Raw genomic sequence first — 26,769 nt, 5'->3', positions numbered from 1 at the left:
GGATCAGAGGGGGAAAGTCCCACCTCTCCAATGACTCTGGAAAAACCAACAGTCCATCAAATTTCTCCTCCTCCATCAAAGAATGCAAAACAATAAGTTATTTACAGGAAGTGTGTGAGAAAGTTTGCTACAAGAATGTAAACATCAGAAGGCTTAGAAAATCTTAAAAAATCAGGGCGACAGCTCTCCACAATGGATTTCTGATGCTGGTCTGTGGATGTGTCCAGGTGCTCATGGGGAGCCAGGAGCCAGTCAGGTCTCTTCCTAACACAGATCACTGGCACCAGAGGTCACCAGGGCTCTGCCCACCGGGGTCACTGGGGATCATCCAGTGCTGATCCTCCAATGAGGGATGGAGCTGTGGAGCTGGAGCAGCACATAAAGCTCTTCCTGCCCTGGGGGCACTCCCACAGCTTCCCTCAGTGCTGGCTGCGTTGGTGCTGGGTCAAGGCTGACCTCTGGGAGAAGCTCTTCCCACACTGGGGACACTCGTAGGGCCTCTCCCCGCCGTGGATGTGCTGGTGGGCAGTCAGGTGCGAGCTCGTCCTGAAGCTCTTCCCACACTCCCCACACCTGTAGGGCTGTTCCCCCATTGTTGAAAGCGAAGGGAGCCAACCCATCTTGTTGTTGATCAGCATCGACTCCGATTTATTGATCAAATCAGCCACTTTATATAACAGTGTTAATTAACTTCATGCATATTGCAAAATTCAAGCTCACGATAGGCTACAGAGAAAACTCTAACCCCTCCTTTTGTCTTACAACACCTGTGGTTTGTTCACTGAAAACAGGACCAGCGTTCTCACTGTGATATGAAAAGTTCTCAAAACCTTCATATCTGTTCCCAGAGCAGCTATCTGTTCCCAGAGAGCCCAAGGACAGAATGTTTTGCCTGTTATGGGAAGACTGTCTGAGAATCTTATTGTTTATAAAGTGGTGCTTGAGAGCCTAATTATTTACAAAATCAAGCCTGGGAACTGCTGCTTTACAGCTGCCCCCTACTTTCCCATCAGCTGTAGGGAAAGTAGGGGGCAGCTGTAAAGCAGCAGACCGTCATGGCCTCTTTCTTTAAGCCATGCTTGAACCAGGCTCTCCACACCCCATGTGGCTCTGCTGGTGGGCAGTCACTTCATAGCTGGTCTTGAAGCTCTTCCCACACTGGGAACACTCATAGGGCCTCTCTCCAGTGTGGATGAGCCGGTGTCTGATGAGGGTGGAGTTCGCCCTGAAGCCCTTCCTACAGTTGGGGCAGCGGAAGGGCCTCTCCTCTGTGTTGAATGCGCTGGTGCTGGAGGAGATTGGAGGTGGTCTTAAACCTCTCCCTGCATTTATCACACTCGTACAGCCTCTCCCCTCTGTGAATCTTCTGGTGGCGGATCAGGCTGGAGTTGTAGGCAAAGCTCTTCCCACATTCCCCACACTCATAGGGTCGTTCCTTCGTGTGGCTGCTCTGGTGGATAATCAGGCTGGACCTCAAACTGAAGCTCTTCCCACACCTGGGACACTCATAGGGCCTCTCCCCGGAGTGGATGAGCTGGTGCCTGAGGAGGCTGTGCTTGTGCCTGAATCCCTTCCCGCAGTGGGGGCAGTGGAAGGGCCTCTCCTCGGTGTGAGTGCGCTGGTGCAGGAGGAGGCTGGAGCTGCTCTGAAAGCTCTTGCTGCATTTGTCACACTCATAGGGCTTTTCCCCTGTGTGGCTCCTCTGGTGGAAAATCAGGCTGGATCTGGCTCTGAAGCTCTTCCCACACTCAGGACATCCATAAGGCCGCTTCCCCGGGTGGACGTGCTGGTGGCGGATCAGGCTGGAGCTGTGGCTGAAGCTCTTCCCACACTGTCCACACTCGTAGGGCCGTTCCCCAGTGTGGATTCTATAATGGTAGGTCAGGTGGCATCTCTTGCTGAAGCTCTTCCCACATTCTGAGCACTTGTGGGGCTTCTCCCTATCCTGAAGCTGCTCAGGGACCCCCAGCTCCAAGCTCCAGCCGCCTCCCTGGCACAGGGTGGGTCTTTCCTCCTCGGATCCCTGTGATCCATGTTTGCAGCCCCTCCTTGTGTGAAATCTCTGGGACTTTTCCTTCCCATTGGATTCCTGTCCTGTGGAGCTGCTCAAAACGGCCTCTGCCAAGAGGTTCTGCCGTGGGGATTTGTCCGCCCTGGTCTCCATCCTCAGCTCCTTCCCTGGGGGAGGAAGGACAAGGAGAGGATGGGATTTGCCTCTGTGCCAGAGGGAGGGGAAGGAGATCCCCCCAGTGCATCCCTGGCTGCACAGCATCAGCAGTGGGGCTGTGCTGCAGCCGGGGGCCACGCTGGGCTGGGAGATGGAGCAGGAGAGAGGGGAAAAGGGGCACTGACTTCCTCCTCACCTGCCTGGGGGTCCTGGGGCATCTTCCTCCTCCTCGCAGCCTCCTCCTCCACCTGGCGAAGGTTTGGGAATGGGAAGTCCTGGTTTGGGGAGCAAAACAAGTGCTGAGCGTGTTGGGTTTGATAGTCCCGGTGCCCAAGGGCAGCTGGAGAAGCCAGCGCCCCTTTCAGGCTCGGGGGGCCCGGACCCCGCTCATCCCCAGCCTCCCGCACCCCTCCCGGCTGCCGGGGGTCCCTCTGCACCGGGATCGCCCCTCTCCGGGGCTCTTCCCGCTCCGGGGCTCCCGCGTTCCCCCCGGCTCTCCCGGGGATCCCCAGAGCCGGGATCGCCCCCTCCCTGCCGGTACCGGGCCAGCGCCCCGGGGACCCCCCGAGATCCCTGCAGGGCCATTTCCCGCTCGGCTTTGGGCTCCTGCACGATCCAAACATCCCCGCCCCGCCAAAAATCCCTCCCGGAGACCCCCCCGCCATGGGCTGGGGGCGACTCCCCCCCCCCGCTCACCTGCGGGCTCCGGAGGGGCGGAACCGGGGCAGCCGCGGCCCGAACGGGGGAACCGCGTGGGGTTGGTGCTGCGGCTGCTCCTCCGCTGCTCCTCTTCCTCCTGCTCTGGCCCTCCTCTTCCTCTGCTTCCCGCTCCTCTCTTTCCCTTTTCCTTTCCTTTTCCTCTTCCTCTGTCCCTCCTCTCCCTCCCGCTCCTGCTGCTGCTCCGCTCCCAGCCCGGCCCGGGCAGTGCCGGCACCCAAAAGCAGCCGCTCTCTGCCCTGGGGGATTCCAAAGCGGCCCCGACCCGCGGGGCTGGGAGCGATACTGGGAGCACTGGGAGCGATGGTGAGAGCAGCGGGCAGGAACTGGAGCGCTCTCCCTGCCGGTGCCGCTCTTACTGGGAGCGCTGGGAGGGAACTGGAGCGCTCTCCCTGCCGGTGCCGCTGTTACTGGGAGCGCTGGGAGGGAACTGGAGCGCTCTCCCTGCCAGTCTCGCTCTTACTGGGAGCGCTGGGAGGGAACTGGGAGCAAACAGCGCCCGGAGGCGGCCGCAGCCGGCGGGGGGAGAGGGCGGAGTAAAGGGCGTGGTTATGCTAATCAGGGAGCGATCGCGAGCTGCGATTGGTGGGCGGGAGCAGCGCGGGGTTTGCACGGTAGCGTGAGGGCCGGTGGGGGGCCTGAGCGATGGCGCCGGCGTCCGGCGAGAAGGGACAGGGACCGGGAGCGGGAATGGGAATGGGGAATGGGGAATGGGGAATGGGGAATGGGGACAGGGATTGGGGAATGGGAATGGAGAATGGGGACTGGGAATGGGGACCGGGAATGGGGAATGGGGACAGGGAATGGGAATAGGAATGGGGACAGGGAATGGGAATGGGGACAGGGAATGGGAATAGGAATGGGGACCGGGAATGGGAATGGGGACAGGGAATGGGAATGGGGACTGGGAACGGGAATGGGGACAGGGAATGGGAATAGGAATGGGGACCGGGAATGGGAATGGGGACAGGGAATGGGGAATGGGGAATGGGAACGGGAATGGGGACAGGGAATGGGAATAGGAATGGGGACCGGGAATGGGGAATGGGGACAGGGAATGGGAATAGGAATGGGGACCGGGAATGGGAATGGGGACAGGGAATGGGAATGGGGACAGGGAATGGGGAATGGGAATGGAGACTGGGAATGGGGACCGGGAATGGGAATGGGGAATGGGAATGGGGACAGGGAATGGGAATGGGGAATGGGGAATGGGAATGGGAATGGGAATGGGAATGGGGAGCGGGAATGGGAATGGGGACAGGGAATGGGAATAGGGAGAGGGAATGGGAATGGGGACCAGGAACGGGACTGGGAATGGGGACATGGCCGGGGACCTGGAATGGACTGGAAATACAGTACAGGGAGAGGAATGGGGTCCAGACTGGGATGAGACCAGGATGTGAACGAGATAGGGGGGACATGGGAATGGGCTGGGTGAATGGGAGTGACAGTGGGAATGGGACAGCCGCTCCAGGGGACACCAGGAAGCGGGACAGGGGCACACGGGGGCAGTTCCAGGGCAGGGGCTCCTTGATCAGCTGCCCCAGAACCTCTGCCAGGGTCTCCCAGCGCAGCCGGAGCTGCTCAGCCTGGAGTGCTCAAAGCCCTGAGCAACCCCCAAGTCCTTCCCAGGAACCCTCAGCTCCCTTGGACCCAGCATCCCCCACATCCCCTGGAACAGCCCCCCATGTCCCCATCCTTCTCTTAGTTCAATGCCTTTGTTTTTACCCAGGTTTTGTGTGTTTGGAAAGGATGAAGGGATCTGAAAAGAAAATCCAGGCCACGGAGAGCCAGGAGGATGTGGAGCCCCAGCCAGGTGTCTTCCCAACAGGGATCACGGGCTCTGCCCACCGGGGTCACTGGGGGTCATCCAGGGCGGATCCTCCCGTGGGGATGGAGCTGGAGCAGCGCACGGAGCTGTGCCCACACTGGGGACACTCCCAGGGCTTCCCTCAGTGCTGGCTGCGTTGGTGCTGGGTCAGGGCTGACCTCTGGGAGAAGCTGTTCCCACACTGGGGACACTTGTAGGGGCTGTGACATCCCCCGGAGCAGCAGGGCTGGGGAGGGGAGGGGAGGGGAGGGGAAGGGAGGGGAGGGGAGGGGAGGGGAGGGGAGGGGAGGGGAGGGGAGGGGAGGGGAGGGGAGGGGAGGGGAGGGGAGGGGAGGGGAGGGGAGGGGAGGGGAGGGGAGGGGAGAGGAAAGGGGAGGAAGGGAAAGGGAAGGAAAATAGAATGAAGGCTTCATGGCTTGACATAAGGACTGGGACAAATCACCCAGCAAATGCCATCATGGGCAAAACAGGTTCAAAATTAGAGACATTAGTTGAATTTGTTTCTATCCAGATCAGGGCAGGATAGTGAGAAGTAAAATAAAGCTTCACAAACACCTTCTGCCCATCCCTCCCTCCTTCCCAGCTCTGCCTCCTCCCCCAGTGGTGCAGGCAGACAGGCACTGGGGGCTCTGCTCGGTTCATCACCTGTTGTTTCTCCTGCTGCTCGGGGAGAGGAGTTGTTCCCCTCCTGTGGCCCTCCTGGGGACACTTCTCCATGAACTTCTCCAGGGTGAGTTCATCTCAGGGACAGCAGCTCTTCACAAAGTGCTGCAGCTGCCTCACCCTCCATGGGCTCACAGGTCCTGCCAGGACCCTGCTCCAGCGTGGGCTCCTCTCTGCAGGGTTTGCAGGCCCCTGCCTGGTCCCTGCTCCAGCACAGGTTTCTCATGGGGTCACAGCCCCTGCTCAGGCCCCCCCTGCTCCAGCACGGGCTCCTCCAGGTGCTGCAGGTGCATCTCTGCTCTCCGGGCCCTCCATGGGCTGCAGGGGCCCAGCTGCCTCCCCAGGGGCTGCCCAGGGAATCTCAGGGCAATCAGCTCCAGCCCCTGGAGCAGCTCCTGCCCCTCCTGCTGCCCATCCTGCCCTGGGCTGTGCAGAGTTGTTCCTCTCAGTGTTCTCACCCTGCTCTTCCCTGCTCACACTCACACCTACACCATCACCCATTTCCTGAAATCTCTCACCCCAAAGATGTCACCACCATTTCCAGCTGGCCCAGCTTTGGCCAGCGGCTGCTCCATCCTGGAGCTGGCTGGAATTGACTGTGGGACACAGAGGAGCAGCTGCTTCCAGCAGCCTCTCACAGAAGGCGCTCCTAGAGCTCCCCTTACCAAAACCTGGCCATGCAAACCAAGTATAGCATGGCAGGGTTTTTATTACCGTAATTAATTATTCTTATTGCTATTGTTACTGTTATTGCTATTAACATTAAGCTATTGTTTTTATTACTACTAATATTTTTTAGTATTTTTGACTCTATAAATAGTGGCTATAGTAGAGCTCAAAACAAAAGTTCTTCATTGCAAGTAGAAGTTATAATTCTGTCAGCCTCTTGCCCTGCCCTGTTCTGTGTCATTGCTGTGTATGAAGCTGCTGCTGCCTGGGCTCCCTATTTCCCTGGTTTGGGAAATTCCATGGCATTGCTCACATATCAGAAAGAGAGGGCTCATTCCAATCAAATGGATTGCCTGAGCTCTTCTAGTCCCAGTGCTGGAAGCTTGTTTTCTAATGTTGTTGGCATTCTCAGCTTCTGTCAACATTTGTGATTTTATAACAAAATGTTCTGGGATGTGATTTTGCAAGATTCTCTAATCAGATTTCAGCTTTGCTCTTGGATTCCTGGATGGTGTGTCAGAGCTGAAGGCAGCAGTTTGGGTGGGAAGCCTTCAGTGGGAGCTGGGGTTGCCTCAGCAGTAGCTGGTTGTGCCCATGTGTGAAAAACACCAATCACTTGTTTTTAAAATTTTTAAAAGTTTAATAGTAATTAAATGGTTAAAAAGAATAGTGACAGAATTAGAGTAATAACAATTTGGACAAATTTAATTAGGACAATATGAGATAATAAAAGCAAAGAGTTATGGACATCCAGGTACCTTTTTCTGGGCAGCACGAGCCCGAAAAAGGACCCCCGTTAACAAAGGATTAACCCTTAAAAACAATAGCCCGTTGCATATTCATACACCTCATATATGATGCATAAATTCCATTCAAACACAGGATTCTGTCTGGTCAGTGTCAGCTTCTTCCTTCTAATCCTAACAGCGCCTTCCAGGCAGGAAGAAGTTTGTTTCTTCTGATAAGAGAGCAATAAATTCTTTTTCTCTGAAAGATCTAGGTGTCCTGGAGCTGCTATCTCACTGCAAGTCCTTTCTTTTAAACAAAGCATCTTACATAGCATAGTTTGTATTTTAACAATTTTTATAACCTAAAACTATATTTAACTCAGTACTTAAGAAAATTAATTCAGCATTGCTTTCTAACACAACACATATAACATTCATTTTAATATTTGCAAAAAGCCAATCATAAAATACATGCATTTTTCACAATTCCCACTCTTATTCTTTGTAAATCATTTGGCTTGAGCAATATTTCTTATCTATTTGTATCTTCTGGACTATGCTGGCAAAATAAAACAGGGGATTACACAAGGAAGAAATACAAAAACAGTTGTAACACAAAATGAAAGATCTTATTTCTTCTAATACATTACCCCACCAGCTAGATTTTAACATTGTTTTCTAATTTTTGGACTGGTACCGGGGTTATTATATGCATATATATTTTTCTTCTTTGATTTCTTTTGCTTTTTCTAGAATGACTTTTCTGTGGTCATCAATTTTCAACAATCTTATATATTGAACTTACCACAAACACCCCCTTCTTTGGCCAATAAATAGTCCAAAGTCAACCTATTTTGATACCCTACTTTTTTTGTTTGGCTTAGCTGACTTAATATTAACTCTAATGCCTGGGCAGCCTTATTTGCTACCATTTCTGTAACTGCTTGGAGTCTTGTAATACGATTCAACAGATAATTTGGAGTCAATACAGAGTTAGATTGCTGTGCTGGTTTTACCTTTTTGTTTATTATTTGTGTTTTTTCCAAATCTTGAACCGTATCTTCAAGATTAAATTTAAAACAAATCCATCTCTCTCCTTTTGGACATTCAGTTCTAAATCTATTACCACTTTCTCTTAAATTTATTGTAATCCAATAATTTACTCTGTTTTGCCTACAAGTTCTTAATTTGGATGGGTTATAGCAGTGGCTGTTGACATAGGTGTGTGTAATAAAAGACGAACTTTGGTTTCTTTCCATGTGATGCGTTCTGTAGCATTTTTGACAAAATCTTGCTCGTATCCCGAAAGGGAAAAGACAACAAATGAGTGCCAGAAACAGGAATAACAGAGGGCCAGTACGGCTTATACTCCCACCTCCCATGCCTGTGAGGCTGCAACCCACAGCAGGTGTATTTGATCTTCTCGGTGGCGAAATACAGAGGCCAATCTGGTCTTGCCCTCTCTTTCCTTGTCACTTTCTCTTAACTAATTTCTAGGCAAATTGTTTTTGACACTCTTTAACTGTGGTCTGAAATAAACAGGGCCAGGAGACTTCTTCTCCTTTTTAATGCCTTTATTAAAAGTAATCAGCTCAGGATTGGGCAGCTCCGCGGGGCTGCAGTCTCCCGTCATCTCTCCCAGGGCAACTCGGAGGAGGAGGATAAGCACAGCTCTGTCCCTGTGGGGCAGAGCCGGGGAATCCAGTCCTCGTGGGAGCCTTTAGGACGTGGTGATCCCATCCCATGTTAGTTTTCTCTGTTCCTTCCTGCCTGCTCCCGGTTTCGGGACGACTCCCGTGGTCAGGGCGAGAGGGGCTCCGAAGGTGTTCAGCATCTCTGCAGGCTCAGCACTCGGCTCCTCACGGCCAGACATCACTCCAGTCTCTCAACTCTTAGTTGGCTCGTTGTTTTTGGGGTTTTCTCTATGTGTTTGGAGCCGTAGTCCCCCACAGCGTGCTGGTCCCGGAGTCACTTTGCACAAACCACCCCCCCACCCCCCCAGGTCTCTTCTCACTGTTGGGGAAGGTCCCCACCCGTTACTGTCTAGGAGAAGGGCCATTACCTCGCCCTAGCCAGGGCTTTTACTAATACAAAAACAACCATTAACAACAACGACCCGTAATTACCATAACACAGGCAGCAGCCCAGCAGTGTGGTAACTTTTTTTCTCACAGAAAAAATCAACTGAATTTTTGTTCATAACATGGTCTCTTACTGTTCTTCAGGTATCTCTCATTCAACAGGCACTAATAATTCCCATCCACAAAACCAAGTCAGTACTTTAACACTTTTTGCAATAAGAGCATAAATTTTGTTAACTACAACACTAATTACTCTCACAATTTTTACTTATAACCCAGCTAGCATGTCTAGTATTGGAATGAATCAAATAAAGTTTACTAATGGAAATGGTAATTCCCCTTCTCCCCTGTACAATTCTCAGGCTAAGGTCAGAATACAAAAACATTTTTGATCTTTCTATCTGAGGTATTCCTCCCCCAAGGAGATGTTTTATTCAGGCAGTGCTCAAAACCAGTGATATAAGCATTATCTTATTTCTTAATTCAGTGTTATTCTTTGTACATTTCTTGGATCATTTGGGTTTTCTCAAACTATTGCCACTCAGTCCCCACTGGAAAGTCAGTTCGGTATCACACGGTTTAAATGTGATAGTCCCTTCCTCAGGTTTCTTCACAAGTCCTTTGATTCTGCTGGCATGAATTCACTCTCTTTCCGTGATTTTGATCGTTGCTTCAGTAGTACCTGGAAAGGTCTTCTTAATAGCATAGTAATAAAAGAAAGATAATACTGCATTAACTTTTACTATTTGATTTCCTCCTAAACTTTCTGGGTTTAGCTAAAAGCTTTCTCTACAGCAGCGTCTTCTTCTTCAGGAAAAAAACCTTCTCATTAACAGCAAACAAAATACACAAAAGAAAAAAAAACCCAAAAAACTTCTTACTTAAGAAAAACAAACCGCTATGTGAGGTTTGGAGAGTCATCAATCTCCACTTTGATTTTATCTTTGAGTGCTAGCCCCTCTCCCCCTCTCTTCACGGCCTTGCTGTCAGTGCTGTTCTTGGCCCTTCCCCCGGTGCGGCCCCTTGGCTGCAGGGCCGGAGCCGGGGAGAGCAGCCTCGGGCATGGGGACCCTGGGGGCTGCCCTGGGTCTCTTTTGCCCTCTCTCTCTCTCTCTCTTCTTCTCTCTCTCGGCCCACTTCCCGGGCCGACGCTGCCATCCTGGGCTCGGGACCCCGACAGTCTGGGAGTCCCCCTGGCAGTTCCGGCACGGAGCCAGCCCGCTCCTGGCCGGCAAACCATCCTCTGCTATCAAATTGTGAAAAACACCAGTCACTTGTTTTTAAAATTTTTAAAAGTTTAATAGTAATAAAATGGTTAAAAAGAATAGTGACAGAATTAGAGTAATAACAATTTGGACAAATTTAATTAGGACAATATGAGATAATAAAAGCAAAGAGTTATGGACATCCAGGTACCTTTTTCTGGGCAGCACGAGCCCGAAAAAGGACACGCGTTAACAAAGGATTAACCCTTAAAAACAATAGCCCATTGCATATTCATACACCTCATATATGATGCATAAATTCCATTCAAACACAGGATTCTGTCTGGTCACTGTCAGCTTCTTCCCTCTAATCTTAACCGTGCCTTCCAGGCAGGAAGAAGTTTGTTTCTTCTGATAAGAGAGCAATAAATTCTTTTTCTCTGAAAGATCTAGGTGTCTTGCGGCTGCTATCTAGCTACAAGTGGTGCAGTGGGGGAAATGTGGGTGGCACTTGCTGCCATTGCTAACAAGTCTGCTCTCTGGTTGCCCTCAGTGATGTATTTTGGCAGCTCTGTGTGCGACCGGACATGCAGGATGTGATAAGGTTGCTCTCTGTGGGAGATGAACCAAATTAAATTAGAGAGCAAGCTGTATAATTTTTTATTTTGGACTTTCTTGAGCAGGGCACGCTCTGCCTGCTCTGCTATCCTGGTGACAAATGCAGAATCTGTGACTAATTTGAAGGGTTGTTGGAATGTTCAAAACGCCCTCACAGCTGCAGCAAGTTCTGCAGTCTGGTAGGAACCTTCAACAACCTGGATATCAGACTCCTCCTTCTGAGTGTCAGGGTCCCTCAAGGTGAACACTGACTTGTGAGATTTGTCTGAATCGTCAGTGAACTTGGTGATAGCGTTTTTGAGTGGAGTTTTACTTTTATACGATTTTGGGGCCAAATGCAGTGAATCTTTAAAAAGCCTGTGTTTAGGATAATGAATTGAAACTTTTCTGGGATAGCTGTCTAATGAAATTTGCGGATGTTCATTTGTTTGCAATAGAGAATCCAATTGTTCCATAGTATAAAAGAGGGAAATGCATGCCAGATTGCAAGCTGCGAGGGTCCGGAGGCAATGTCGGCCTATAATAATAAGTTTGGCTACAAGTTCTGGTGGGGTGGTGACTGTTTGATGTGGTTGGTGTGGCAGAAAAAGCCACTTGATGGTGATGAGAGTGAGAGAAAGATTCAGCTAAAGTCAAGGAAACAGGGCAGGGGAGATGGAAACCTTCCCTTGAGATGCTTTTGGGAAGGCCTGAAGGGACCCTGCCTTCCCTTGGAACAGAGGTGCTCACCATGCATGGTGTTGCCTGACCTGCCCTACGTGCTCCTCTATTCCAGAAGGACTTTTGCCCACTTCATCACTTGTCTGTCCCTCCAATTCCAGGGCCTCAAACCTGCTCTGTGAGATACTAAACCTGTAAGTCAGCTGTAAGTTTTCAGAATATGGCACTGACCATGGCTCTAAGTAAGTTTTTTTAATCAGGCTTACAATATATTTTGAGAAGAAGAAGGAACAGAAGGGGTAGATACCACACAAGAATCCAGCACAGTCTTCCCAGCTTTTTTGTCTGGGTTCTATGAAGCACACTGCCCAGTGCTTGTATTTTGCTGTCTTTTCATGTGTTCTGGTGACCAGAACCATCCCATGGCCAGGCCCAGGATAATTTGGGTGCCAAAGTCCCATTGCCTGCAAACATCACACTCTTTTTTACCCAGCTGGTGCTCAGCTCAGCATATTTGCTGAGACGACTTTAGGACTGTTTTCCTTAACTTGGCAGTTCTAGCAGATGTCCTTATGGCCCCTAAATTCTGCATCCTTTGTGTCCACTATCAGTGGGCATCCTTCTTCCCAAGCTTTGTCAACCTCCCTCTGGGTCTGAGATCAGTGAAACGGGCCCAGCCCTGAGTCTTAAAGACAATTCTAGCAACAACTACTTTGCTTTTCTAACACCTGGCCATCACTTCGAGCTTGTAGGCTGCTATGTGTGTCACAGGTTAAATGTCTCTTCCTGTTGATCAGGCTTGGAAGCATGGACAGCCCAGGCATGACAGGACATGTTTTCTTCAGGAAATGGGACGTAGGGCCCAGTTTGCAACAGGTCCAGGCCCGCGCCTTCCAGAGCGCCAGAAGGTCCGCGGCGCCATTGCAGGGCTTAGGGCGCCGCCTTGTGGGCGAGAGCCGCCATGACAGTGCGGGCGCCGCGCGGCGGGGCCAGAGGGCGGGAAAGGGCGGGCGGGTGTGAGGGGCGGGGCGGTTCGTGCCCAGAGCCGAGCCCGCGCTGTCCCTCGACGCCTTCCCGGCTCGGTGTTGGGAGCGAGCCGCCGCTGCTCGGGCTCTGGGAGAAGCGTGCGGCCGCTGCGGAGTCCCAGCCCGCAGATCTGGCTGCTGGCCGAGGCTGCAGTGCAGAGCTGCCATGCCAGAGCTGCCGTGCGCCGTGGCGCTGCCAGAGCCCCTGGCAGAGCCGGGCTGGAAGTGCCGACAGCTGAGGGAAGCCCTGCCATGGCAGCGCCCCAAGCTCTTGTTTATCCCACAGAAAGAGAGGATCAGCACCTGGAGGTGACTGCGTCATTCCTGGAAAGGGACTATCTGCTTACAGTTGCGATGTCTGGCAGCAAGCAGGACGGCGCTGGTGCCAGGGAGCCAAGTGAGGGCAAAGCAGCCCTGTGACAGCCTGGCCCAGGGGCTCTTGTGGCAGCAGGCAGCGTGGGGATCACAACAGAGGCAGTGAGAGGCAGGAGCTGCTCGGCCATGCTGGGGCTGGGAGCCTCATTCCTGCCCAAGTGGGGCCCAGCTGGGCCAGGGGGCAGCTCCTGGGACAGCCGTGCCCACAATGGCCCCTGCTCTGCAAGGCCTCCAGCCCTGCCCATCAGCCAGGCAGGGACAGAGCAGCCTTGGGGCCGATGCTGCTGCAGGCTCAGAGCCCCGCAGAGCTGCTCATGCCCGGTGCCATTGGCTCTGTCCCCTGCAGCCTGCATGCTGTGTCGCCGTGCCGAGGCTGACCCGGACATATGCGGTGACAAACTGCATGTTTTGCTTCTTTGCACTGCACCTGATATAATCCCGGGCCATTTCCTTTGAGTCACTCAATTTCCCAAAATTTTCTTTTTTTCTCCTCCAATTGCAATTCTTTGATGGTATCTCCATTCCAGCGTGTTTGTAAGTCCTTTTTGCTGTTTTGGCCTTCAGTGGGGATCAATTTTGGCAAGCTTTGCTGCATGCGCCTGCACTTGATGGCGTATGGCCTGCCTGCATTTTGATGGCTTTGACTTTGGGAAAGATTTTTTCCTTTTTTTTTTTTTGTTTTAAGTATCCATGCCATGTCCCTCATATCTTCCCCACCAAGTTTTGTCTTCCTCCTTGACTTTTCCCCTGCTTTTGTAACCTCTGTGAGCTTAGTTTTGGCATGTTTTTTTTCCTTTGCAATGCAGCTGATTTCCTCATTTGAAGACACTAAATTCCCGATTTTCTGCTTTTTTCAATTGCATTTCATTTGAACCTATCTCCTTTCCATAATGTTTGTAAGCCTTTCTTTTGGGATTTGCAAGACTCCTTTTCCCTTCCCGAAAGGAAATTTCGTTTCCGTTCGGGAAGGGAATACGAATCTTGCGATTTCAATGGGAACCAATAGGGGAATCTTTGGTCCATGCCCCTGACCTTGATAGCATCCCATGCCTTTTGATGGCTTGGACTTTGGGAAAGACATTTTTCTTTTTTTTTGTTGTTTCATGAAGTGTCCATGCCATGTCCCTCATATCTTCCCCCCTAAGCTGTGTCTTCCTCCCTGACTTTTTCCCCTGCTTTTGTAACATCTGTGAGCACAGTTTTGGCATGTTTCTCCTTTGCACTCCACCTTATATAATCCCGGGCCATTTTCTTAGAGTCACTATATTTCCCAAAATTTTCTTTTTCTCCCCTCCAATTGCAATTCCTTTTATGGGATCTCCATTCCAGTGGGTTTGTAAGTCCATCTTTTTGGTTTGGCCTTCAGTGGGGATCAATTTTGGCAAGCTTTCCTGCATGTGCCTGCACTTGATGGCCACTGGCCTGCCTGCATTTTGATGGCTTTGACTTTGGGAAAGATTTTTTTCTTTTTTTTGTTGTTTTATGAAGTGTCCATGCCATGTCCCTCATATCTTCCCCTCCAAGTTTTGTCTTCCTCCTTGACATTTTCCCCTGCTTTTGCAACATCTATGAGCTTAGTTTTGGCATGTTTATCTCCTTTTCACTGCAACTGATATAATCCCGGGCCATTTCCTTGAGTCACTCAATTTCCCCAAAATGTTTTTTTTCTCCTCCAATTGGATTTCCTTTGACGGTGTTTCCATTCCAGTGTGTTTGTAAGTCCTTCTTTTCTGTTTTGGCCTTCAGTGGGCGTTAATTAAATTAATAGCAAAACATGGGGTAAGGAAAACCTCTACTCTTTATTGGATGCAGTGGGGAATATAGTAACTAAAGATAAGGAGAAGGCAGAGCTACTTAACATCTTGTTTCTCTCAATTTTCGATATTAGGGCAGGCTGTCCTCAGGACAAGTGCTCTGCTGAGCTGGTAAATGGGCACAGGGAGCAGAACAGCCCCTGGAATCCAGGAGGAAGCAGTTGGTGACCTGCTGAGCCACTCAGATGCTCACAGGTGTGTGGGATCAGATGGGATCCATCCCAGGGGGATGAGGGAGCTGGTGGATGGGCTCCCCAAGCTGCTCTCCATCATTTACCATCAGTGCTGGCTCAGCAGGGAGGTCCCAGAGCACTGGAGGTGCCAGTGTGAGCCCATCCCCAAGAAGGGCTGGAAGGAGGAGCTGGGGAACTCCAGGACTGTCAGCCTGACCTGGGTGCCCGGCAAGGTTATGGAACAGATCACCCTGAGTGCCATCACAGGGCACCCACAGGATGGCCGAGGGGTCAGAGCCAGCCAGCGTGGATTCCAGTGTCTGCATGGAATGGTCTGGATGAGGGGATTGTGTCCAATATCAGCAAATCTGCAGATGACACCAAACTGGGTGTGAGTTTGGATCTGATAGAGGATGGAAGTAGGAGGGCTCTGCACAGGGCCCTGGACAGGCTGGATCCAGGGCCCAAATCCAACAAGGTGAGGTTTAACAAGTCCAAGTGCCGGGTCCTGCAATTTGGCCACAACAACCCCTGCAGCACTACAGGCTGGGGACAGAGTGGCTGGAGAGCAACCAGGCAGAAAGGGACCTGCAGGGACTGATGGACAGCAGGCTGGACATGAGCCAGCAGTGTGCCCAGGTGGGCAAGAAGGCCAATGGCTCCTGGCCTGGATCAGGAATGGTGTGGCCAGCAGGAGCAGGGCAGGGATTCTTTCCCTGTGCTGGGCACTGGTTGGGCAGCACCTCGAGTGCTGTGTCTAGTTCTGGGTCCCCTGGGGTGGGGAATTAGAAGAAATTTGTATCAGGAAGAGTAAAGAAAGCCAAGGTGAAGCAAGGGAAATGCTCAGGGCATTTTGGGAGTGGCTGCCAGGCAGCCCTGGCTCTGACCAACAGCGTCTGCAGTGGGACAGGGAACTCCCAGCTGATGCAAACAAACTTTCTGGCTGAGTGCAGAGGCCAGGACAAAGCTGAGTGGTTTCCCTGGTGTCCCCCAGCCCTTGCTGGCCCCAGGGGCTGATGGCATTTGAGCTCCCTCAGGTTCATGTCCCCACACCAACAGCATGGGTGTGCTGCCCCTGCTGTGTGCAATGCAAACAGGGGCTGCTGAGCCAGTGCTGCCGTGTCTGTGCCTGCAAGGATGGGGCGCCTGTGTGAGCTGGGGGAGAGGCCAGGGCTGCAGAGGGGGGATGTTGTTGGCAGCTCCATCAGGACGCTCTGGGATGCTGCCCTGGGCTGTGCAGCGCACTGGGGATGGATCAGCCCCTGCTCTGCTGCTCCTTCCCTTCTGCCCCAGGGCCCTTGCAGAGCCCCAGCTGTTGCTGTCCTCAGCTGCCATGGCAGCCCTCAGGACAAAGCGGTGCCAGGGCTGTTCCAGGTACAATTGCAGTGACACTCGTTGGTGCCACCAGGTGCCATGGCAACGTCCACGGGGACCGGTCCTTGGTTTGGTGCCATGGCAACCAATACCCGGCCCCATTGTGATGGTTGATGGCCATGGAAAGCTGCCCTGGGCCCTTGCTCAGGGCTGGTGTCAGTGCCCAGAGCCAGAGGGGATCCCTTGCTGGGGGCTGTGCCATGGCCACCTGCCCTGTGCCGCGCTGGCCGCTCTGGCACCAGGAACCAGCAGCCACCGGCACTGCCAGGGCCAAAGGCCAGGTCAGCCAGACAGAAAGGGGCAGGGCTGGGCACTGTTTCCATGGCAACCGGCACTGGGGGGACACCTGGGTCACCTGGCCTGGCAGTTGCCATGGAAACCCCCGGCAGGGACTGAGGGCACAGCCCCTGGCACTGAGACACTGCTGGGCCGGGTGCTGAGCACAGCGCTGAGCACGCAGAGATGGTTTTGTTCTTGCTGAGCTGCAGCACAGCCAAGGCCTGTCCTGCCCCTCGTCCAGCCACGCTGGGGAGGGGCTGGGGCTGCGGGGGAGCTGGGCAGGGGACACAGCCAGGACAGGGGACCCCAACTGACCCCGGGCATAGCCCAGACCAGAGCACATCATGCTCAGGGTGTGAAGGGGGGAACAGGGAGGAAGGGGGGAATTTTGGAGGGAGGGCTTTTGCCTTCCCAGGGAACACTTAGGCAAGAGGGGGCCCTGTTTCACCAGTGGGCAGGGTCACTACCAAAGACACAGACACCAACTGAAGGAATTGTGTCATTTATATCATGCACAGCTGCAGAGATTTACAAAAGGATATGCTCAGCAAGGCTCATCATCATTAGCAAAGAATTACAAAAGAAGCTCAGCAATCCATCATAACCCATCATTACATTTTGATGACCAATCCCTTGGTGAAACACCAGAGGTGTTTGTGGCAGACAAAGATTCTGGCTGATTATAAACGTACACCTTACAGACATCAGTAGTACTTCAGTGACACTGTTCTTCATTCTTATTTTTTCAATCTCATTCGAGTTAGGAACAAGAATTCTGTTGTCCCTGGAGCTGGCACCTTTTTAATTCCAGAATAATGCTCCCAGGCCCTTTGCTGTTCAGCTTTCCCATGCTGTCTGTGGCTAACAAGGCCTGGGGGGCCCTTTCCCCTCTGGCTGGAAGGGGCCGGGTCCCAGTCCCTGAGGGGCACCCAGGCTCCTGGATGGAATTCCTGTGCAAGTCCCTCAGTGTCACAGCAGCTTTCCCATGGAGCCGGGTGGATCAGAGCATTTCCCAAAGGGGCCCTTGGGAGAAACAGGGAGATCTGCTCTGGCAGGATGTGTAAAACCATATCCTGGCAGATCTACTTGTTCTCACACAGAATCCTTGGCTGCAGGGACACATTCCCATTGTTCCTGCCCAGGGTTCAGGACTCAGAGTTGTCTTTCCTAGGAGCTGCTCCTTCAGCTGCCTCGGGAGGGCCTTTTGGCCTCTGGACCCACACTTTGGCTCCATTATTAGGGCTGCTGCCCCCAAACCCTTTATCTCCACAAATGGTGGTGACTGGAGGTGGATCTCCTGTTTTCACAATCGTTCTTAAAATTGCAAAATCAGTAATTGTGCTACCCTGTCATGGGGTTGAACAATCCAATCTTGTTTGTTATTGTTTACAGAATTACTGTAATTTCTCCTTGATATTCTGCATCATTTCCTCCTGCCATGACAGGAACACTTTGCAAGGCCAAGCTCCAAGGGAGCAGTTACCAAATCAAAGTGTCCTGAAGGAATCTGAATTCCTGTTTCAGTATTGATAGCTCTCATTTGCTTTGAATTTTTCCTAATGAATTCCAATGCATGAAGGCCCAGCCCTGCAGCCTCTGGGCTGGCCCTGCCAGGGGCCATCACAGCCAGAACAATTTCTCAGGCAGCCCAAGTCTCACTGCCCATGGCTGGATTTGCAAACTGGGGGCAGCCGTGCACAGCCAGGGGGTTCCATTTCCCCAGTGGGCCATTGTGAAGGGCATGGAGCACATCTGGGAGATGGGTTCTCCATGGGCAAACGTTCCCATCTCCTCATTTTTCCAACTGCTCTTTTAACAACCCCTTCACCCGTGCAACCAATCCTGCAGCTTGTGCATAATCTGGTACATGAAAAACCCCGCAGGCAAAATCACTGTATTTTTCACAGGAACAGACAAAGCACTCTGCATCACAGTATCAGCAAACCCTGCAAAATTAGCCAATTTCCTCCCTTTCTCTCTTTTTCATTGTATACAATCTCAAAAAGTTGACCACTGACATTAGGGTCCTGGCCAATCCTGTTCTGTAGAGTATTTAGTGTTACATCCCTGAGCAGCCAAAGCTACCAAATTAGTATTGTCAGCACTATTTCACATTATTATATAATTTTATACATAGATAGTGATATAGAAATATAGATAGATACAGACATAAATAAATATATATAAATAGATATATTGAAGTCTTATTATACTATAAATACATATATAATTATTATGTATATAGATATTTCACTTGCACAAATGCATCTGAGCTCAAGACTAAAACCTTCTTCTCTTGCTCCATGTGGGAGCATTCCAACCATAATTGTTTCTTCTGATGGTGCTGTTTCCTATGTACTCTTTCCTTTTCCATATGCAATTTTTGAATGCATTTGAAGCCATCCAGGGGTGCAGCTTCTTTTACCCGACTGCCCCACTACTCCCACAGGGCTCCAACCTCAGCCCACTCCAGAGCCAGGGAACTCCAGGGAAGGGCTTCCCAGCTGGGAATTTCTGATGGGACTGATTCCTCACATTGACACTGAACAAGTGACATTTTATTGGCATCTGGCCAGACTGTGCCCGTTTTGTTTTACCAGTGGGCAGGGTCAGCACCACAGACACAGACTCCAGCTGAAGGAATCAGTGTCATTTCCTGCAGTTCAGAGCAGCAAAGAATCACAAAAGGAGCAGCTCAGCAATGCAACCAACCATCCCCACCAAAGACTGCCTGCAGTGATTAACAAAGATCCAGCAGCATTTACCCTCAGCCTTTACCATCCCCCAGACCCACACAGCAGCTGGGGAAGCTGTCACAGCCAAGGGCTGCAGAGCCACTCCTGGGCACTGGGAATTCCTGCAGGTGCCTCCAGCCCCAGGTGAGGCTCCAACCCCTCTGGGAGAGGGCCCAGCTATGACAGTGCTGAATGAACAAACTGACAGCACTGCTAGTGTGGCCACATCTGCTTTCATCCTCCTCTTGGGTCCCTCCCAAAGCCTGGCCAGGGCTCAAGGAGGAACCAAGGGAGGTGACTTTGACCATACAGCCCCAAACAAGGCCAGATGTCAGATTTCATGGTCTTGTCTGGCTTCTACATACACAAAGGTCAATCCATGTTTCACTAATGAGTGGCTACATCTATCACAGTGCTAATGACCATGCCTATTTCATGAGGGAGCAGATATATAGAGAACCTTTGCTAGGAAGGTTCATCCAGAGACCACCTTTGGCTCAGGGCCTGCTGTCCAGGCCTCACTCAGGGCTCGTGTCCAGGCCTTGGCACTTCAGAGACGTGGTTTAGTGCTGGGCTTGGCACTGCTGGGTGAGCGGCTGCACTGGGTGAGCTCAGAGGGCTTTTCCAACAGAAAGGATTCTGTGATTCCATGATTCTATCCACTGCATTCAGCTGGGGCTATTTTAGCAGCATTACTTTGCTCCAAAAGTTCCCTCTTGCCCAGCCCCTGTGGCCTGAGGCTTCAGCTCCTTCAGCTCGTGGTGCTGAGCTGCTCATGCTGAACGAGACGGCTCAGAGAGAAGAACACAGTCCATGCAATCCCTTCTGGGACACGGAGAGGGGAGGCTGTGCAAACAGGAGCATTATTTGCTGTGGCCTCTCTCTGCCCTTCACGCCTTTCAGCGCTTTGAACCAGCCAAGAGCTTTCTCCAAGAGTGCAATGGAGCAGCTGCTCCTGCTCCCGGGCCTGGCTCTCTCCAGTCTCTGCCCTTGCCTGGTTCTATCCCTCTTGCTGTGCCCTCTGTTCCCCCAGGGCTCGCTGGCTGCTGCCCAGGACTGTGGCACTGGCACAGATCCAGTGCTCCAGAGCCTCCTTTCTGTGCCCTTGCAGCTGCCTGGGCACAGCAGCCTTTTCCATCTGGAAGCTCCCCATGGACAGGGAGTGCCCAGCTCCGTTCCTTGCACAGCCTCCAGGAGCCCAGGGCTGCCATCTCCAGTCCCTGCTGGCCCTGGGGGCTCCCAGGTGCCTCAGGCTGCTGTGACACCGCTGCACACGGGAGGGAAGAGGGGCAGGGGCTGTGCTCAAAGTCAGCTCCATCTGCTGCTGCTGCTGCTGCTGCTGCTGTGGGGTCATTTGTGCAGCCCTGTCTGCCCAGAGTCAGGGATCAGATCCTGCCAGTCTCTTCCAGCTCTGGCTCCTCAGAATTTGGGCCTTGGAGCCTCAGGTGACCAAAGGCAGCTGCTGCTGGTCCCTCTGTGTGTGCCCGTGTTCAGCAGTGCTGCTCCATCAGTCTGTGCCCAGCAACGGGGAAAAGCCTCAGCCCTGCAGGGCCAGGAGCTGCCGGGCTCTGCCTGAGCAGCTCAGCCAGCAGGAAGGGAGCTGCTCCACATGGGAACCAGGAGCAAAGGACATTCCTTTGATAGGACATGTTTTCTATTTAAAGGAAAAAAAAGGAAAAAAAATTGATAAATTGTAAAAGATAAGAATAAAATCCAAGTGTTAGTGAAAAAAAAATACAGTTAATGAAAAAAACAAAACATAAATGCCAAGTTACATTCTTTGCATTAAGAGGTAAATGATCTTTTTAAAAAGACAACTCAGTTATTTACATTGTAACTGTGCTGATTGCATGCATCCATCTTTGTGACCTCAAAAGCCTCTTAAAAGATTTTGGGCTTTGTTTCCAACATTGGTATTTGAATTTGTGGTCAAAGCAAGAGGAAATTGATTTGTGCCCTTCCAGCTCCAAGCAGGACTGGGAATGGAAACTCTGTCAAAGCCGAAATCCTTTAGAAGATGACCTTCCTTCTCACCCTGCAAATGAGCTGCACATTCCTTTTGAAAATGTCAGGGATTTCTTAGAGTCACAAAGTCCCACTTACGGCTTTTTGCTCTGGTTTGGAAGTGCAGAAGGGCAATTCTCCATCCACCAGCTCCAGACTGCACTGCCTCAGGAGCACGGTCCACTCGCCAGCTTTGGCCCACTCGTGGCACTTCTAGAGGAGGAAGAAAGTGCAATTGCACAATTCCAGCCAATAAAGAAGGAAGAATGGGACAGACAAAAACACCCTGTGCAGATCCAGGCATTCAGCTCGACTGTGGAGAGTTTGGGTCCTTGCCAGTTGGATGTGTGTCCCCAGCTGCAATCTCTGGGCCTGCAGCAGAGTCTCACTCACCTGCCAAAGCAGAAAGCTCAGGCGCTGTGCTCACAACAAACTCGTCTGATGGAGAGCTGTCAGAGCAATGTGAGGGCAGAGCCAGCCCAGCTGGGCCCAGGGCTGAGTCCAGCAGAGCCCTGGCAGAGCCCAGAGCAGCCTCAGCACCTGCAGAGCCCGGCTGCAAGGAGAGAAAGCAGAAAGTGCCTGTCAGCTGAGGGCTCCTGTGCCCTTGTGCCAAGGCCTGCGGTGCCCAGGCCGTGCTGGCTGTGCCCAGAGCTGTGCCCAGAGCTGCCCATCCCTGCTGCCTTTGGCACAGAGCAGGAGGGCAGCACATGTGCCCAGCCTGCAGCCAGCCAGGGCACATCCAGCCCTCAGCAGCTGCCCAGAGCAGGATGCTCCTGTGCTCGCTGCCATCTCCCAAAAGCTCTGATCCCACCCTGCCAAGCACACAGGGACCCACCTCACGCCAGCCACGGCTGCAAGAAAAGCTGCTCCCAAACCATGGCCTCAGCCTTCTCCAAGGGCATGGCCCATCCACGCCACAGCTGCTCCCAAGCACTTCCCCATCCACACCGGACCACCTCGAATGCTTTCTCTGGAAAAATAAACAACACATTATTGAAAAGAGATTAGATGCAAAAAGGGAAAACAAGTAAAACGGTAAAAACTCTTATCTCTGTCAGGGACTTGAGGAAGGCCCAAGCCCTGCATGCCAGGGAGAAACCCTGCCATGGGTGCGGGAAGCCCACACTTTCTCTCTTCCCCTCTGCACTGCCGCCAAAAATCACGGTGATCCCAAAGCAAACAAGGGCAGTGGAGCAGCCCAAGCCCTTCCTTGCCTGCACAGCAAAGCAGCTGTGCTCACGTTCTGGAGTCCCACCATGGGGTTTGTTTGTGTCGGGCTGGCTGCCTCAGCCCCAGCTCAGGCCACAGTGGGTGCTGGGGGCTGTTGGCAGGGCCAGGAGCCCACTCCCATTTCGTACCCACCCCAGCCCATCCTCCCAGCCCTGCCAAAAGCAGCTGGGCAGCAACTGAAGAATGAATTGCATCTCCCCCCAGCAAGCGGGGAGCCTTTGGTTCCCCGCCATGCTGGGCAATGCCCAAATCTGGCAGCATTTGCCCGGGTGGGACTCACCCGCAAATTCCGTGTGGAGTTTGGCTTTGATGAAGGTGCCAGAATCAAAGTCCATCACCTTCAGCCTCCCGTGGCCAGGCTGAGGAAGAGCTTGTCATCCTTGATGTCTCCCTCGCTGTCTCCAGCAGCAGCAGAAGCAGCAGCAGCATCCCCACCCGGTACAGCTTCTCCAGGGGCTCCTTCTCCTTCCCTGGGGGCAGACCAGGCTCTCAGGGCTCTGCCCAGGGCCCCAGCTGTCAGGGAACCAGGACAAGCAAAACCAGCTGGGAAGGCAGCCACCAGTGCTGGGCAGAGCAGCTCAGCTCCAGCACAAGGGCTGTGTGTTCCCATCCCATGAGCCCAGTGCAGTGACACTGGCAGCACAAAAAGGGCTGGGTTCCTTTGCTTCTCATTGCCAAGGCATGTGTGCAGCTGGAACTTACCAGGGCCCTGGATATTCCAGGCACCTGGAGAACCATTCCCAGCAATTGGGAAAATCCTAGGTGCTCCATCCACCCATAGATGAGGTCTCCAAATTTGCCCCGAAATTGGGTACAGCTTTTAGAGGCCATAAAGAGCAAGTCCAAGTGACTTGATGATATCTTTAGCCCAGAAAGCCCTGCAGCTGATGGCACACTTCACAATCAGCAGGGGACACAGCTAGGCCAAAGCCCAGACCCTAGCTGGGAAATGAAGAAAAGAAAAATCTTAATGAAAAGGAAAATTACCCCTCGCACAGGTTGCCCCAGCAAAGACAAACTCCAGGATCAGCTCTCCTCCTAAGTCATCCGGCAGAGCAGGCAGCCGAGCCCCGACAGGCGAGGCCGAATCCTCCATACCCAGCGCAGCTGATCTTGCAGCCTCTGGATGGTGGAATATCGCCCACGCTGTATTGCCAGGAGGACATGAAGTGTTTCAAATGCCAGCTGTGACACGGCACTGCTCCTGTCCTCCATCAGGCATTCCAGGGCTGCAAGAGAGAGGAACAGAGCTACGGTCAGAGCTGGATCTGCGAGGAGCCAAGAAGAGCCCCTGCAAGGGCCATCCCAGCCGGCTCTTGCCATGGCCAGGAGGGAGCAGGGAGCAAGGGGATCAGCCCGAAGCTGCGGGCCACCAATGGCCCACGGGGCCCTGAAAGCTCCGTGTGCTCTGCCCACGGGAGCAGAGCCCTCCGCAGCCGGGGCAGGGCTTGCATCTCTCCCCCGGCAGCCTCCGCTGCCAGCCTGCTGCCCTCACTCACCAGTGCAGATCAGCTGCAGCTCTTGCTGCTGCCCCCTCAGGTGCCGCCCGGCCATGCCTGTGAACACAGAGCCTGTCACGGCCCCAGCGGCACAGCTCCCTGCCAGCGGCGCTGCCGGCGCTGTGGCCACACGGGCTGCTGGCCCGGCAGGGCTCAGCCCGGCCCTTGCCGCACGCTGCCGGCCCAGGGCACGGCTGCCAGAGGGCGGCAGCAGCAATGCCCAGGCCAGGTGGGGCTCCACGGCGCCAGGCCCGTCTGGCACTGCCGGGGCAGCAGGCGGGGCTGGGGCCGAGCTGCGGCAAACCGGGGAGGGAGCCCGGGCTCGGGACTCACCCATGAACCTGATGGCCGCCTCTCGCAGGGGCTCCTGTGGGCTCTCCACGTAGCGCAGGGCCCGGCGCAGGTGCTCGGCCGCTCGGCTCCTGTCCTCTGCCAGCTGCAGAGAGCAGCAGGAGGGAAGGGTTGGCGCGGGCTCAGCCCCTCGGCCGGACGCTGCCTGTGCTCCGCCCCGGCCTCCCCTGCCCGCACAGCCCTGAGGCGCGGCCAGCAGTCGCTGGCCAAGGGCTCCTGAGGGGAGGGGCAGAGGGCCGGCTGCTGCCCGGGGAGCCGCAGTGCCGCCCCGCAGCCCACCTGGGCCGGGGCTCCACGGGCACCCGGCTCGGGCCCACGGGAGCCGGGAGCAGAGCCCGCATGGCCCAGGGAAGGCAGCGGCGTGTGGGGCGCAGGCTGGCGGCCCTGGCTGCAGCAATGGGCAGGGGCGCAGCTGCCGGCCGCCCTCGCTGAGCAGCGCGGACAGGGGGCTTCTCCAGCCTGAGGCTGGTGCTTGCAGGCCGTCCTTACCAGGGCCTCGCCGAACCTCCAGGTCTGATCCACCTGCAGCATGTGTTGGAGATCCTTCCTGTGCAGGAAAGTGGCTGAACAATGCAGCGTTTCCCGGGAGTCCTGGAGAGCAGCAGAGACCTGGAGATGGCACCAGAGCCCAGGGCCCAGGACTCACACAGGTCCCTGTACCAAGGTCAGGAGGAGGCTGCAGCTCATGAGGTCCCAGAGCAGGAGGCAGCCAAGCCCCCCAGCCAGGGGGCCAGCAGCAGCTGCTGAGTCCTCACCTCTGCCACATGCTGGTTCTCGTCATGGCAGTGGAAGAACAGTGGGAGCAGGCTCTGGCACACGTGTGACTTCAGGGCCTTTTTTTCCCCTTCTGGCCAAAAATACAGCATCTCTCGGAAGATGAACATAGAGCACACCTGCACCTGGCTATCATCCTGTACGAAAGAAAGAAAAAGAGACCTCAGCATCAGCTGCTTCACACCCATCTGGGTACAAGCCTGAAAATGCACAGGGCACAAAGTTTGCAGGCAGCAGCCGGTGGCCATGGCTGGAGGCGCAGAGCCTTACATTGTCAAAGAGTGGCAGGAGCGCCCCAGCCAGCTGCAGGGCGAGGGGGCTGGCTAGCGGGGCACCATTGCACAGGAACAAATGGCTGAGGAGAACCACGGTCATCCTAAGCATGTTGCTGTCATTTTCCTGCAACAGCTCCACAAGCCTTTCATGCAGGCTCCACATTCTTATTGCTGCCTGTGTGGAACATGAGTGTGTGAAATGCCATCCTGCTGCCACAGGGCTCAGAGGCCAAAGGCCTGTGCCAAAGCACTGGAGCAGCTGAAGCGGGGGGCAGGAGAGCTGGGAGCAGCTGCCTCAGCACCCCAAGGCCAGGCAAGGCCAAGCGACTGCCTTGCCCAGCCCCATGCTGGCAGCATGGCTTCAGCTGCTGCCCTCTTCTCACCGAGACACTGGTGCCAAGCACCAGGAGGCCTCTGAGTGCCAAGCGACGCATCTCCCTGCACTCGCTCTGCAGCTTCTTGGACATGACCTCCAGGACGCTGTCACGGCATTCACTCAAGTTCAGGCAGTCCAGGGTCTGAAAGGCACAAGGCCGGTGACAGGGGAGCCACACGGGGCTGGGCCCAGGCAGCAGCACAGGGCGCAGGCACCGTCCCGGGCAGCTGCGGCCACGAGAGGGCACAGAGCCGGGAGGCAGCTCAGCCAGGCAGCCTTCAGCCTCACCTCCACAAGGAACGCCATGGCGGCCAAATCCCGGCATGGTGTGTCTTTGCTGAGCAGCCTGAGCAGGTGGAATGCAATCACGGAACACAAGGCTTCGGATGCATGGTGCATTTCTCTGATAGGAGGAAACAGGAAGCAAAAACCTGAGGCAGCAGGGCTAAAGCTCTCCCAGGACTGACTCACAGAGGTCTGGCCTTTCCCCAGCACCCAGCAAGGGGGAGCCGGGCCCTCTGGAGGTGGCTGCTCTTGGGCACGCTCCTCTCCCAGCCTTTTGCAGTCTCCTTGGCCGTCCCTTGGTGACAAGGCCTTGTGGCTCACGACCACGGGGCCCCACTGTGTGGGGCACCCCGGGAACAGGGCACAAATGCCAAAGGCAGTTGGGGAGCAGGGGGTCTCACCTGGCCAGCATGCCCACAGCACAGTGGTGGGTGTCAGCACAGAGCAGCGTGTCCCAGCCATGCTTGTCTTCCATTGCCACCACCACATCCTCATAGTGCAGTCGGCAGAGCAGGGCCTTCAGGGTCTGCTCTGCAAAGCTGTGTGCAGAGAAAAGCCCAGGTCACGCTGGGAGCATTGGGTCCTGCCCTGGGCACGTGGCAGGGACAGGAGGACTGGGATGGAGCACCTGTTGGGGCTGGTGGCAAGGCCGTGTTGCTGCTGGCATCCCTTCCAGAAGGTATCGGCTGCCTCTGGCATATCCAAGGTGCTGAAAAGCACTTGGAAGAGCAGATACACAAAGAGGCGGGGGAAATGCACGGTCACCACATGTGGGACGCAGGGCATCTGGAGGATCTTCCACATCACCACAGTTGCCTGCAAAGGACAGAGCAGCCCGAGCTCAGTGCCGAGGTGTCC

General features: G+C 53.8%; 1 pseudogene; it reads right to left on the bottom strand.

Moving 5' to 3' along the window:
• On the bottom strand, positions 1–22,686 carry LOC132080770 (zinc finger protein 239-like; annotated as a pseudogene).
• Between the last annotated feature and the right edge of the window lie 4,083 nt (positions 22,687–26,769).

This window comes from Ammospiza nelsoni, chromosome 17 (assembly GCF_027579445.1).
Source record: "Ammospiza nelsoni isolate bAmmNel1 chromosome 17, bAmmNel1.pri, whole genome shotgun sequence".
Taxonomy (NCBI): Eukaryota; Metazoa; Chordata; class Aves; order Passeriformes; family Passerellidae; genus Ammospiza; species Ammospiza nelsoni.
Note: the sequence above shows the minus strand (reverse complement) of the source record. Positions and strands in the feature narration are given on the sequence as shown.